This window comes from Pelophylax lessonae (assembly GCF_965119305.1).
Source record: "Pelophylax lessonae genome assembly, chromosome: 2".
NCBI classification, from domain to species: domain Eukaryota; kingdom Metazoa; phylum Chordata; class Amphibia; order Anura; family Ranidae; genus Pelophylax; species Pelophylax lessonae.
The window spans coordinates 295,145,828-295,160,115 of NC_138769.1; positions in this window are offsets into that span (position 1 = coordinate 295,145,828).

Genomic DNA, 14,288 nt, shown 5'->3' on the forward strand with positions numbered 1-14,288 from the left:
AAAAATGAATTTTCTTTTTCTTCATTTTCCAAAATAAATGAGAGCTGCAAAATACTCCCCATGCATCTTAGCAAATACCTCAGGGTGTCTACTTTTCGAAAATGGGTCATTTGGGGGGGGGGGGGGGGGGGGTGTTTGTGCTATCTTGGAATTTCATGGCCTCAAAAAATGTGATCGGTAGTGAGGAGTGAAATCAACAATTTGTGGCCTTAGAAAGCCTGAACATGGTGATTGGTTTTCGGGGTCCTGTACGCGGCTAGACTGCCAAAAAGTCTCACACATGTGGTATCTCTGTACTCGGAAGAAGCAGTAGAATGTATTTTGGGATTTCATTTCAAATATATTCATGGCATGTGTGAGCAATATATCATTTCATGACAACTTTGTGTAAAAAAAAAAATAATAATAATTTCCCCGAAACTTGTGGCAAAATATAAAATATTCCATGGACTCACCATGCCTCTCAGGAAAGAGGTTAGAATGTTTACTTTGCAAAATGGGGTCATTTGGGGGGGGGGGGGTTGTGCTATCTTGTAATTTCAGAGCCCCTGAAACTGTGATAGGTAGTGAGGAAGTAAAATAAGCAATTTACGCCATTAGAAAAACCGAAGGTGGTGATTGGTTTTCGGGCTCCTAAAAAGCCTCACACTTGTGGTATTCCTGTACTCAGGAGAAGCAGCAGAATGTATTTTGGGGTGTCATTTCACATATACCCATGGCATGTGTGAGCAATATATCATTTAGTGCCAACTTTGTGTAAAATAAAAAGAAAAAAAACAAATTGTCATTTTACCAAAACTTAGGGCAAAATATAAAATACTCCATGGACTCAACATGCTGCTCAGGAAATACCTTTGGGTGTCTACTTTCCAAAAAGGGGTCATTTGGGGGATGTTTGAACTGTCCTGGTTTTTTCTGCTCAACCTTAGCCACACATCACTCACTCTTCTAACCACTTGAAGACCAAGCCTTTTCTGTGACTTTTTGTTTACATAAAAAATATTTTTTTTAGGGCTGCAACTAACGATTATTTTCATAATCGATTAGTTGGCCGATTATTGTTTTGATTAATCGGATAAAATCATTAAAGAAAACTCAATATGCAATTTTTTTCCCCCCCGGCAACTTCAATGATGGTGCACTATTCCTCCCGGCAACACCAATGATGGGGCACTGTTCCCCCCCCCGACAACACCAATGACGGGGCACTATTTCTCCCATTGATACCAATGACGGGGCACCATTCCTCCAGGGAACACCAATGATGGGGCACTGTTCCCCCCCGACAACACCAATGACGGGGCACTATTTCTCCCGGGAACACCAATGATGGGGCACTGTTCCCCCCCGACAACACCAATGACGGGGCACTATTTCTCCCTTTGATACCAATGACGGGGCACTATTCCTCCCGGGAACACCAATGACGGGGCACCATTCCTCCCGGGAACACCAATGATGGGGCACCATTCCTCCTGGAAACACCAATGAGGGCACTATATTTCACTTCTGTTATTCCAAATGCTGACATTTTTTTTTGCTGACTCCAATCCCCATTTCCATAGGCTTTGGAATGATCCTTGAGCAAGTTTGGAAATAAAATCATTAAAAAGTAACCATTGCAGGGCACATAATGCTCCCAGTACATTGATACCTTAGGCCCCTATCACACTTGCAGCTCCGTCAGCGGACTCCCTTTTTCTCAGTGGGGGATCGATCCTCCGCTGAGCAGGCGGATGGCAGCTCTGTCTCCGAGACGGAGCTGTCAGGTCCCCGCTGTTCTCTATGGGGGAATCGGCTGAGAACGGACCGCCTGTCCATTCTCACCCGATCCCATCCGATCTAAAAGACAGATGGGAAATAGGGTTTCCATCCGTCCGGATTTGACGGAGAGGATCGGATCGGATGTCAGCGGACATGTCTCCGCTGACATCCGATGCCCAATAGAGATGCATGGGGCATCCGTTCAGATCCACCTGAAAAACTGACAGGTGGATCTGAACGGTCTGCAAGTGTGAAAGGGGCCTTAATTGCTTTTTTTTTTTTAATTATGCTGCTATATACTGTATAATATAACAATAAATCCTAATGGCAGCTTACAAAAAGTGCCTTTCACTAACCACAAACCAAAATTAAACAAAGAATCAATGCAGAGGCAAAAGCCTAAGAAATATGTGCTTATCCGGATAAAATAATTAATATTCCTTATAAGGTGCAATATTATAGTATAAAAATAAGTGAATGAAAACATCAGCCAGAGATATGCAAAGGATGTGAAAAATTATAATAGTGCAATTTCACTAATAAAATGAGGCTTCACTCCATAATAATAGGGAGCATAGAAAGACCCACTATATGTGCTAGAAGGACATTTTTAGTCACTTATAATAATTTTTCTATTATAATATTCCTTATAAGGTGCAATATTATAATATAAAATAAGTGAATAAAAATGTCCTTATACTTTATTACTTTGAACTCCCAAACATATATTTTTTTCATAGCAGAGACCCTACAGAACAAAATGCGCACAGATTTTCCAAACGCAATTTTTGAAATAAAAAAAAAAAACACTTTTTTTTTAAATGTAATGCACAAATACACAATATATTTCCTAATTGTTTGGTAAAATGTAACAGATGATCTTACGCCAAGTACATAGATAGAAAACATGACATGCTTTAAAATTGCGCATGCCGTGGAGCGGCAACAAACTACGTACATTTTTAAAAGCCTTTGTACGTCTAAAGTGGTAACCTGTAAGACTTTTAGAGGAGGTCTACTGCAAGAATTACTGCCCTTGACCTGGCGTTCGCGGCGATACCTCACATGCTGCAATTGCTGTTTACATATGACACTACACCGACGCTTACGTGCGCCTTTGCGCGCAAGCACGGGGGGGACAAGGATGCTTGAATTTTTTTATTATTAATTATTTTGCTTTTTTATGTAATTTTGACACCTTTTTTTTTTTTTTCATTTTTATTATTATCACAGTGAATTTAAATATCACTTAATGACAGCAATCTGTAGTAACAGATACTCTTGGGGTCTATTAGACTCTAGATCTCTCCTCTGCTCTTAAAGCGTCTGACCACACCAAAATTGGTGTGATAAGATGCGTTCCCAATTTCCCAATGGCGCTGTTTATATCTGGCGAAACCCAAGTCATGAAATGCTCGTAGCTTCCGGTATCTTAGGCCATAGAGATGATTGGAGCCATTCTAATCTCCAATCAGCTCTATGGTCAGATAATGGAACAACCGGCTGCACTCTCTGGTTACCCGGTGGAACAGGAGAGCCCGAGAAAAACCGCAGAAGGGGGTAGGAGGGGGGGGGGGGAGGGTGTCCCCTCCCACTGCTTGTAAAAGCAGCCTAGCAGCTAATTATCCGCTAGTATTGCTTTTACATGTAAGCCGACCGCTGGCTGTAAAAAACGATACCAAGATGATGCCTAAATCTGCAGGCATCATCCTGGTATAACCACTCAAAGTCCAGTGACGTACCAGTACATTGCTGGTCCTTGTTCGGCATATATTGTAGGTTTTTTTTTTTCATGCAGCCTGTGGGCTGAACGAAAAAAAAGAGAACCTAACAGATTCCTCCATCCACATCGATCGATGTGGATGAAGAAATCTCCGCCAGAAAATAAGTGGTATACCCATCATTAGACCGCCCAACATCCACCCACTTCTAATGATGGGCATACATGATGAAAGCCATGTATTGCCTATTTTTTTAACTGCGGTGGTGAAATCACCTCCTACAGCGCTGCCATAGTAGATTTCTATATATGCTGAGCGCACACGCTGTTGCTGTCAGAATATATAAATCAGTGTGGCAGCTGATGGGCGTACCTGCAAGGCAAACAATAATTAACAATAAAACAGTAAAAATAAAACATTACATTAAAATAGCATGGAATGTTGGTATCTGAAAAGTAAAAAATGGTTAACAATGAAAAACAGTAACAATAAAGTACAGTAAAAGTAGAAAGAGTAGAAGTAGAAGAGCAGAGTAAGAAAAAAAAAATTAACTCAATAAAACCACAACTATTTTTGGCTTTTTTATTTTATTTTTGTAATTTTTTTGTAACTTTTTTTTTTTTTACACTTTTTTTTTCTGTAACTTTAAAACTTTCCAGGCTAGGAGGGTCTCTCAAAATGCGATCGCCATTGAACATCTTTCGAGACCCTGTGTAAGTGTGCCCTAGACTGTACCATGCTGTACCCTATGCTAACACTATACTAGTGTGTGGTAGCGATGGAAACATTCCCCGATGCAGAGACCAGGTTGGCCAGGACAGTAGGGACAATAAATTTACAGGTGCATAGTGTGGCTAACAGGTAAAAAAGCACCTGGTTGTCGAGGACTGTTTGAATCGCTACGAAAAAATTAAAAAACTGCTAGTGCTAGCAGAGATCAGGCCTGACTCTGCTAACGCTGCGGTTTTGTGTTTCGGAAGTGACAGTAATCTATTGATTACTGCACTTGCTTGGGTGGGGTGGGCTGGGCGGAGGGGCTAAACACAGGTGCTGGCAGGTGTCGTGGCCGATCCTGCTAATGCTGCGTTTTGGGAACCCTAAACTATTGGGGAACCTAGTACATTTCTGATCAGATCAAAGATATTGAGCCATTCAGACACTTTGGGCTTTGGGCTGCAGGTTTTGGGCTGCAGGCTGTGGGTTTTGGGCTGTGGTCTGTGGGTTTGGGCTGCAAATTTTGGGCTGCGAACTGTGGGTTTGGGCTGTAGTCTGTGGGTTTTTGGGCTGCGAGATTTGCAGGCTATGGGCAGTGGACTGTAGGCTATGGGCGGTGGGCCGTGGACTGTAGGCTGTGGGCTATGGGCAGTGGACTGTAGGCTATGGGCGGTGGGCAGTGGACTCTAGGCTATGGGCGGTGGGCAGTGGACTCTAGGCTATGGGCGGTGGGCAGTGTACATGGAGCAGTGAACATAACTGTAACTAACGTGCACTGCTCGTTCCAAAGAAGAAGTGAAGGGGAAAAGGAGAGGTGTGGGATCTCATGGAGGATGTTACAGAACAAGGAAGCAGAAAAACAAAGTAAGAAATTAGTTATTGAAAAATAGGTAACAGGGTCATTACCTACTGGATGTGTATGGATTTTTACAAAAAAAAAAAGAAGGATATTGTTTAGTGTTAAAAAAGTCGGCATCCTCCTCCCCTTATTGTCGGCCAATCAGGCTCCTTTTTTTCAACATAAGATGTTGAAGTGACACTTAAATCTAGTTTAAAAAATATACTGTGGGTTTTGGGCTGCAGGCTGTGGAGTGTGGCTTTTGGGCTGTGGGTTTTAGGCTGCGGGTTTTAGGCTGCGGGTTTTGGGCTGCGGGTTTTGGGCTGCGGGCTGTGGGTTTTGGGCTGGGGGCTGTGGGTTTTGGGCTGCAGGCTGTGGGCTCCAAAAAAATGATTTTTACTGATCTCAGACTCCTCCAAATCTCCATATGTTTTTTGTGATCTGACTTCCTGTTGAGGGGGTGGACTGTAGGCTATCGGCGGTGGGCCGTGGACTGCAGGCTATGGGTTGTGGGCTGTGGTCTGCAGGCTATGGGTTGTGGGCTGTTGACTGTAGGCTGTCGGCGGTGGGCCGTGGACTGTAGGCTATGGGTTGTGGGCTGTGGACTGTAGGCTATGGGCTTTGCAGTGTATATGGAGCAGTGCACATAACTGCAACTAACGTGTACCAACGTGATTTATTGAAAAACAGATAACAGGGTCATTACCTCGTGGATGTGTTTTGGATTTTAGCAAAAAAAAAAGGATATTGTTTAGTGTAAAAAAAAATCCAGCCTCCTCCTCCCCTATAGCTGGCCAATTCCGCTCCTTTTTTTGTAAGATGTTGAGGTGACACTTAAATCTAGTTTAAAAAATATATAGCTAATTCAGGTATGTGTAGGGTATGGGCGGTGGGCTGTGGACTGTAGGCTATGGGCAGTGGGCCATGGACTGCAGGCTATGGGCAGTGGACTGTAGGCTATGGGCGGTGGGCCGTGGACTGTAGGCTGTGGGCAGTGGACTGTAGGCTATGGGCGGTGGGCGGTGGACTCTAGCCTATGGGCGGTGGGCAGTGGACTCTAGTTTATGGGCTTTGCAGTGTACATGGAGCAGTGAACATAACTGCAACTAACGTGCACTGCTCGTTCCAAAGAAGAAGTGAAGGGGAAAAGGAGAGGTGTGGGATCTCATGGAGGATGTTACAGAACAAGGAAGCAGAAAAACGTAAAAAATGAGTTATTGAAATATAGGTAACAGGGTCATTACCTACTGGATGTGTATGGATTTAAAAAAAAAAAAAAAGAAGGATATTGTTTAGTGTTAAAAAGTCGGCATCCTCCTCCCCTTATTGTCGGCCAATCATGCTCCTTTTTTTCAACATAAGATGTTGAAGTGACACTTAAATCTAGTTTAAAAAATATACTGTGAGTTTTGGACTGCAGGCTGTGGAGTGTGGCTTTTGGGCTGTGGCTTTTGGGCTGTGGGTTTTGGGCTGTGGTCTGCAGGCTGTGGGTTTTGGGCTGCGGGTTTTGGGCTGCAGGCTGTGGGTTTTGGGCTGTGGGTTTTGGGCTGTGGGTTTTGGGCTGAGGGTTTTTGGCTGCGGGTTTTGGGCTGCAGGCTGTGGGTTTTTGGTTGCAGGCTGTGGGTTTTTGGCTGCGGGCTGTGGGATTTGGGCTGTGGGTTTTGGGCTGCAGGCTGTGGGGTCCAAAAAACGATTTTTACTGATCTCAGACTCCTCCAAATCTCCATATGATTTTTGTGATCTGACTTCTTGTTGAGGGGGTGGACTGCAGGCTATCGGCGGTGGGCCGTGGACTGCAGGCTATGGGTTGTGGGCTGTGGACTGTAGGCTGTCGGCAGTGGGCCGTGGACTGTAGGCTATGGGTTGTGAGCTGTGGACTGTAGGCAGTGGACTATAAGCTATGGGCTTTGCAGTGTATATGGAGCAGTGCACATAGCTACAACCAACGTGATTTATCGAAAAACAGATAACAGGGTCATTACCTCGTGGATGTGTTTTGGTTTTTTACAAAAAAAAAGAGAAAAGGATATTGTTTAGTGAAAAAAAAAAATCCAGCCTCCTCCTCCCCTATAGCTGGCCAATTCCGCTCCTTTTTTTGTAAGATGTTGAAGTGACACTTAAATCTAGTTTAAAAAATATATATCTAATTCAGGTATGTGTAGGGTATGGGCGGTGGGCTGTGGACTGTAGGCTGTGGGCAGTGGGCCATGGACTGCAGGCTATGGGCAGTGGACTGTAGGCTATGGGCGGCGGGCCGTGGACTGTAGGCTGTGGGCAGTGGACTGTAGGCTATGGGCGGTGGGCAGTGGACTCTAAGCTATGGGGGGTGGGCAATGGACTGTAGGCTATGGGCGGTGGACAGTGGACTGTAGGCTATGGGCGGTGGGCAGTGGACTGTAGGCTATGGGCTTTGCAGTGTACATGGAGCAGTGAACATAACTGCAACTAACGTGCACTGCTCGTTCCAAAGAAGAAGTGAAGGGGAAAAGGAGAGGTGTGAGATCTCATGGAGGATGTTACAGAACAAGGAAGCAGAAAAACAAAGTAAGAAATGAGTTATTGAAATATAGGTAACAGGGTCATTACCTACTGGATGTGTATGGATTTTTACAAAAAAAAAAAAAAAAGGATATTGTTTAGTGTTAAAAATGTCGGCATCCTCCTCCCCTTATTGTCGGCCAATCATGCTCCTTTTTTTCAACATATGTTGAAGTGACACTTAAATCTAGTTTAAAAAATATACTGTGGGTTTTGGGCTGCAGGCTGTGGAGTGTGGGTTTTGGGCTGTGGGTTTTAGGCTGTGGTCTGCAGGCTGTGGGTTTTAGGCTGCGGGTTTTGGGCTGCAGGCTGTGGGTTTTGGGCTGCGGGTTTTGGGCTGCAGGCTGTGGGTTTTTGGTTGCAGGCTGTGGGTTTTTGGCTGTGGGCTGTGGGATTTGGGCTGTGGGTTTTGGGCTGCAGGCTGTGGGCTCCAAAAAAATGATTTTTACTGATCTCAGACTCCTCCAAATCTCCATATGTGTTTTGTGATCTGACTTCCTGTTGAGGGGGTGAACTGTAGGCTATCGGCGGTGGGCCGTGGACTGCAGGCTATGGGTTGTGGGCTGTGGACTGTAGGCTGTCGGCAGTGGGCCGTGGACTGTAGGCTATGGGTTGTGGGCTGTGGACTGTAGGCGGTGGACTTTGGCTATGGGCTTTGCAGTGTATATAGAGCAGTGCACATAACTGCAACTAACGTGTACCAACGTGATTTATTGAAAAACAGATAACAGGGTCATTACCTCGTGGATGTGTTTTGTTTTTTTACAAAAAAAAAGGATATTGTTCAGTGCAAAAAAAAAAACAGCCTCCTCCTCCCCTATAGCTGGCCAATTCCGCTCCTTTTTTTGTAAGATGTTGAAGTGACACTTAAATCTAGTTCAAAAAATATATATCTAATTCAGGTATGTGTAGGGTATGGGCGGTGGGCTGTGGACTGTAGGCTATGGGCAGTGGGCCATGGACTGCAGGCTATGGGCAGTGGACTGTAGGCTATGGGCGGTGGGCCGTGGACTGTAGGCTGTGGGCAGTGGAGAGAAGGCTATGGGCGGTGGGCAGTGGACTCTAGGCTATGGGCAGTGGGCAGTGGACTGTAGGCTATTATTTAGTGTAAAAAAAAAAAAAAAATCCAGCCTCCTCCTCCCCTATAGCTGGCCAATTCCGCTCCTTTTTTTGTAAGATGTGTAAGTGACACTTAAATCTAGTTTAAAAAATATATATCTAATTCAGGTATGTGTTCTTTTCCCAAATAAGTATTTTTACTGATCTCAGACTCCTCCATATACCTATTCATTTTATTTATTTTCTGATCTAACTTCCTGAAATGGGTTTTCGGTTGCGGGCTAAAAAAGAGGTTTGGGAGGTAATGGAGGAGGATGACAGAAGGAGGCAGAAACATACAGAGACAATTTCATGAGAGTCGCTGGTGCCTCAAGGATAAAATGTTATGTCCTACAAATCTTTCTGTGGCAAAAGCCTGGAGTGTTCACCCGAGAGGCGGTGCCATCATCAGGATGAAGGGACTCCTTTCTGCGATAAATGTCTGGAGTGTTCATCTTAGAGGCGGTGCCATCATCAGGATGAAAGGACTCCTTTCTCGATAAATGTCTGGAGTGTTCATCTGAGAGGCGGTGCCATCATCAGGATGAAAGGACTCCTTTCTGCGATAAATGTCTGGAGTGTTCACCTGAGAGGCGGTGCCATCATCAGGATGAAAGGACTCCTTTCTGTGGCAAAAGCCTGGAGTGTTCACCTGAGAGGCGGTGCCATCATCAGGATGAAAGGACTCCTTTCTGCGATAAATGTCTGGAGTGTTCACCTGAGAGGCGGTGCCATCATCAGGATGAAAGGACTCCTTTCTGCGGTAAATGTCTGGAGTGTTCACCTGAGAGGTGGTGCCATCATCAGGATGAAAGGACTCCTTTCTGCGATAAATGTCTGGAGTGTTCACCTGAGAAGCGGTGCCATCATCAGGATGAAAGGACTCCTTTCTGCGGTAAATGTCTGGAGTGTTCATCTGAGAGGCGGTGCCATCATCAGGATGAAAGGACTCCTTTCTGCGATAAATGTCTGGAGTGTTCACCTGAGAGGCGGTGCCATCATCAGGATGAAAGGACTCCTTTCTGCGATAAATGTCTGGAGTGTTCACCTGAGAGGCGGTGCCATCATCAGGATGAAAGGACTCCTTTCTGCGGTAAAATGTCTGGAGTGTTCACCTGAGAGGCGTTGCCATCATCAGGATGAAAGGACTCCTTTCTGCGGTAAATGTCTGGAGTGTTCACTAGAGAGGCGGTGCCATCATCAGGATGAAAGGACTCCTTTCTGCGGTAAATGTCTTGATTGTTCACCTGAGAGGCGGTGCCATCATCAGGATGAAGGGACTCCTTTCTGCGGTAAAAGTCTAGAGTATATATATACATACACATACAGTATATATATATTTTTTTTCCAAGCATTTTCTACTATAAGCAGAAAAAAGCTAAAATATACATATTGGTCTACATTAGTCCATGTTGTTTTCCAGGCATCTGAGGAGAAAGGTGTTATTTTATACTTACGGGAAAACCACTTGGAAGTCTCCATTTTCATAAAACGCCACGATGTAAGTAAAGTTCACACGGTCTTCAGCAGGAATAATTGCCCGGCACAGTGGACAAGTAGCAGCTTGTAAAAGCCATCTGTGAATACAAGCAGAGTGGAATATATGAGAACAGTGAAGTGTTCTGGTGTCCTCTGTGACATACTCACTCAGGCAGATGGAACAGATAGGCTGCTCCACGGCCGGCGGTCTCTGTGGCGCTGGGTGGTTCTCAGACTCCCTGCGGTCTCTGGGAGAACGGCTCCTGTTGTTGGCTGCGTCCTCCCATCTCCTCCGAAGTTGGCCTCTCGTCCTGTGGGCGACTGGAGACTCTCCGCCCTCCTGACGTGATCGCCTTCCACGGGATCGGCGTTGTGAATGTCGTGGCATTCTGATGCTGACTTATGTTGGTGTACCTGAAAATAGCTAAAAGTTAGTATAAATAGTAATATATACAAAAATAGTATGATGATAGCAATATATATGAATAAAAAAGCTAATAATCACAGACAATTGCAGAAAACACAATCTGACAATGTGACTTGGTGCTGTGAAGAGAGTGTGGGGGGGGGGGGGGGTTTGTGCTGGGGGGGGATTGGGGAGGATTTGTGCTGGCAGCGGATTGGGGGGTGGGGGGTGTTGGATATTTGCTGGGAGGGGATTAGGGGGGATTTTTGCTGGGAGGGGATTGGAATATATAATGATATGATAATATATGGCACAGTAGGGAATTTTGAGGGGCCAAAGATTTGGGCCCCAAACATGTCCAGGGGCTCAAGCTGTGGGAGCCTGGACTCTTTCGGCCCCTCAAATTCCCACCTGCGACCGAGCCAAAGATTAATACAGCAAGCCACTCTACTATAAATTCAGGGCCCTGTGGTACCCGAATCACAGGGGTTATGGGCACCAAACTTGGTACAGGGATACTAGCTGACCCCCAGGGGCCACATACATTTTTTTGTGGCCGATGCCTAATTTTCACGAGGACTGGCACGGGGTCAAATTTGCACGAATACTGAGGAACATAGGTACCAGTGAGCCCTGCTCCGCAAGTAACATTGGATAGCTAAGAATATGGAGATTAACATGGTACCCAGCAGTCCCTGCTCCACGTCACTGCCTGTACACAAACCACGGGGGTTGAGGGCACCATACTTGGCAAACTAATACTAGAGGACTTCTAGGAGCCACACATTTTTTTTGGCCAATGCTTCATTTTTACATGGGCTGCCATGGGGATTGACTTTGGCCAAATACTGCAGAACATACAGTAGCTCACAAAAGTGAGTACACCCCTCACATTTTTGTAAATATTTAATTATATCTTTTCATGTGACAACACTGAAGAAATGACACTTTGCTACAATGTAAAGTAGTGAGTGTACAGCTTGTATAACAGTGTAAACTTACTGACCCCCTCAAAATACCTCAACACACAGCCATTAATGTCTAAACCGCTGGCAACAAAAGTGAGTACTCCCCTAAGCTAAAATGTCCAAATTGAGCCCAAAGTGTCAATATTGTGTGGTCACCATTATTTTCCACCACTGCCTAATCCCTCTTTGGGATGGAGTTCACCAGAGCTTCACAGGTTGCCACTGGGGTCCTCTACCACTTTTCCATGACAACATCACAGAGCTGGTGGATGTTAGAAACCTTGTTCTCCTCCCCCTTCTGTTTGAGGATGTCCCACAGATGCTCCATAGGGTTTAGGTCTAGAGATATGCTTAGCCAGTCCATCACCTTTTCTTCTTTACCCTCAGCTTCTTTAGCAAGGCAGTGGTCGTCTTGGAGATGTGTTTGGGGTCGTTATCATGTTGGAATACTGCCCTGCAGCCCAGTCTGCTAAGGGAGGGGATCATGCTCTGCTTCAGTATGTCACAGTACATGTTGGCATTCATGGTTCCCTCAATGAACTTTAGCTCCCCAGTGCCGGCAGCACTCATGCAGCCCCATACCATGACAATCCCATCACCATCCTTGACTGTAGGCAAGACACACTTGTCTTTGTACTCCTCACCTGGTTGCTGCCACACACGCTTGACACCGTCTGAACTAAATAAATTTATCTTGGTCTCATCAGACCACAGGAGATGGTTCCAGTAATCCATGTCCTTAGTCTGCTTGTCTTCAGCAAACTGTTTGCGGGCTTTCTTGTGCATCATCTTTAGAAGAGGCTTCCATCTGGGATGACAGCCATGCAGACCAAATTTGTTGCAGTGTGCGGCGTATGGTCTGATCACTGACAGACTGAACCCCCACCCCTTTTACCTCTGCAGCAATGCTGGCAGCACTCATACATCTGTTTCCCTAAGACAACCTCTGGATATGATGCTCAGCATGTGTACTCAACTTCTTTGGTGAACCATGGCGAGGCCTGTTCTGAGTGGAACCTGTCCTGTTAAACCGATGTATGGTTTTGGCCACCGTGCTACAGCTCAGTTTCAGGGTCTTGGCAATCTTCTTATTGTAAAGGGGTTTTGATCTCTATGACCCTATGTGTAGTCGGGTTTGCCGTCGTCCCTGGTAAAGAGTTTTGTAGGTTGTTGGTACCTCAGGCCAATGAGAAGTGGGACTTTTAAGGCAGGTAGGGGTAATACGAAAAAGTACAAGCAAAATAGGTGATAAATAATTAAAATGGTATTTAATCCTTAAAACATATGTACAGTTGAGTACAATAAAGTGAAAGGGTTATAGACACTTGTGAGAGTGTGTGGTAGTTAGAGGATTTGTGACACGTGGTAAATGGTGACTTTAAGAGTATATCTCTGTCATTCCCTGCTGTTAAGCTTGGGTTGCCCAGATCAGAGATGTCTCCTATATCCTACGCGTTTCGGCCCCTTAGGGAGCCTTTTTAAAGGTTGATAGTCACCATTTCTTGAATCTTGATTTTTGCCAATATTTCAGCAGCGATTGTGGGGTCCCTTAAGAGTGGGTGTTTTCCGCCAGATCGCAGTTTACTTTTTCAGGGTCACCGCTCTCCGTCCTCTCTCTTCCCCTAAGGGGCCGAAACGCGTAGGATATAGGAGACATCTCTGATCTGGGCAACCCAAGCTTAATAGCAGGGAATGACAGAGATATACTCTTAAAGTCACCATTTACCACGTGTCACAAATCCTCTATCTACCACACACTCTCACAAAGGTCTATAACCCTTTCACTTTATTGTACTCAACTGTACATATGTTTTAAGGATTAAATACCATTTTATTATTTATCACCTATTTTGCTTGTACTTTTTCGTATTACCCCTACCTGCCTTAAAAGTCCCACTTCTCATTGGCCTGAGGTACCAACAACCTACAAAAGGCAATCTCCTTATAGCCTAGGCCATCTTTATGTAGAGCAACAATTCTTTTTTCAGATCCTCAGAGAGTTCTTTGCCATGAGGTGGCATGTTGAACTTCCAGTGACCAGTATGAGAGAGTGAGAGCGATAACACCAAATTTACCACACCTGCTCCCCATTCACACCTGAGACCTTGTAACACTAATGAGTCACATGACACCGGGTAGGGAAAATGGCTAATTGGACCCAATTTGGACATTTTCCCCTCAGGGGTGTAGGGGTTGAGGGGACAGCAAATTTACACAGTTATACAAGCTGTACACTCACTACTTTAAATTGTAGCAAAGTGTCATTTCTTCAGTGATGTCACATGAAAAGATATAATAAAATGTGAGGGGTGTACTCACTTTTGTGACATACTGTAGGTAATGCAAAGCCCCACTTCATGGATAGCTAAGAATATAGGGATTAATATGGTACCCAGAACTCCCCGTTTTGTGGTATTGAATGGCAACCATATGCTCTTAAGTGACCCCATAAAAATTTGACAAAGATATTTTGGGCTAATGACCCCAACATTTTTGGGATGGTAATGGTAAACCTCCTCTACCTCCTTGCCACATAGGGACTCCCTGGACATGTTCATGGCCCGAGCTGTGGTCCTGCAACTGTGCCCTCTCCAAGCTTGCCATACTGCTCCAAGGTGACCTAACCCCGGGGGCTAGGAGCACCAAATTTGCCACAGGGATACTAAAAGGCCCTCAGAGGTAGACCTCCCCTATCTCTGTGCCAAATTTGGGACCCTGGCCCCTCAAAGTTTACCTACTTTGACTGCACCTAGAGTAAAACG